Source organism: Hylobates moloch, unplaced genomic scaffold (genome assembly GCF_009828535.3).
Source record: "Hylobates moloch isolate HMO894 unplaced genomic scaffold, HMol_V3 SCAFFOLD_9, whole genome shotgun sequence".
NCBI classification, from domain to species: domain Eukaryota; kingdom Metazoa; phylum Chordata; class Mammalia; order Primates; family Hylobatidae; genus Hylobates; species Hylobates moloch.
In genome coordinates this window covers 14,291,852-14,293,464 of record NW_026652284.1, presented here as the reverse complement: position 1 = coordinate 14,293,464, position 1,613 = coordinate 14,291,852, and positions in this window count along the sequence as shown.

The window sequence follows — 1,613 nt, the reverse complement described above, 5'->3', positions numbered from 1 at the left end:
CGCTCGCCCCGCCCTCGCCCCCGCCCCCGCGCCCGGGCCGGGGCCCGGGCTCGCGCGGCATGCGCGTGATCGCTCCTGGCTGCCGGGGGTCAAGTGTACTCTGCGCGCCCCGCCCGCTGCCGTCTGCCCCCCGCGAGGCTGGGGAGCGCGGCGGAAAGCCATGTCCCTCTTCGTGCCCACTGTAGCAGCTGAGCGGGAGGGGTCCGGCTGGGGGCCGGGGCCGGGCGGGAAAGAAGAGGGCTCCTCCCCCGCGGCCTGGGTGAGGAGCGGGGCTTGCCGGGGGGCGGGGGAGCGAGGGGGGGCGCCGCCCCACCCCCTTCTCCGGAATCCCCACGCCGTGAAGTCATAATCCTGTGTCTGTGACACCTGGTCGGTTGCTATGGAGACGACTCGCTGTTAAACACTGGCGTTCTCAATGAGGGTTGCAGGGGTTCCGAGGCGGACCTGAGGAGCAGAAACCCCTGTTTAGGGTGAACCGTGGCGGGCGCCGATGGCCTCTTGGAAGAGGACAGACTAGCAGCTGCGAGGGAGATGGGACTAGGCTTCACCCCTGAAAGGGCCCCTGGAGACAGCGGGTGAGGGACAAGGGAAGGGGCTGGTCGTCCTCTCTCCCGAGGCCCCGCACCATCACACGGATGACTTGGCAGAATAGCTGCTGGGCCAGTGTTGTCGCCTGTGACTGTACTTTAGGGAAACTGACAGGGAGATCATGATGTCGCCATTTTGATGGGGTCCCCAGAGGACAGATGTCCTCCCCAATGGCTCCTGGACAGGACTGGGAAAAGAGTTCAGATAGTAAGTATCTGTGTGGTCTGGACTGTCACCTTACAACTGCACAACTCTGGACCTCCAGCATCAGAACCACTGGGGCCTAGGTTAATAATACAGATTCCCAGGCTCCAATTTGGACAGACAAAACTGATCTCTGGGGTGGGACCCAGGAATCTACGTGTAAACAAGCACCCAGGGGAGTTCTGCTCACTGAAATTTGAGAATCCCTGATTTAGAAGGAGGACTATGCTCTGTGCATGTTCTCTGAAATGTTGGGTCAGTCAGGACCCGTCTACTGAAACTGCTCCAACCAGCCAAAGTGCAGAGGAAAGATGCGTGCAGGGCCCCAAAACCAGTGTGCTCTGGAGGCAGGGAGCCCTGGAGACTGTAAAGCCAGCAAGCTGTTACAGAGTGATTTGCACAGAACAGACACTCAGTTGATATTTGTCAATTTGCTGTGTTTAAGAACATTGCTGAATTAATTTAAAAGGTATTTTTAAAAGAATGAAATTGGGCCGGGTGCAGTGGCTCACGCTTGTAATCCCAGCACTTTGGGAGGCCGAGGCGGGCGGATCACGAGGTCAGGCGATCGAGACAGTGAAACTCCGTCTCTACTAAAAATACAAAAAAAAATTAGCCGGGCATGGTGGCGGGCGCCTGTAGTCCCAGCTACTCGGGAGGCTGAGGCAGGAGAATGGCGTGAACCCGGGAGGCGGAGCTTGCAGTGAGCGGAGATTGCGCCACTGCACTCCAGCCTGGGCGACAGAGCGAGAATCCGTCTCAAAAAAAAAAAAAAAAAAAGAATGAAACTGAGGAAAAAACCTTCAAGGTTCAGAAAATGT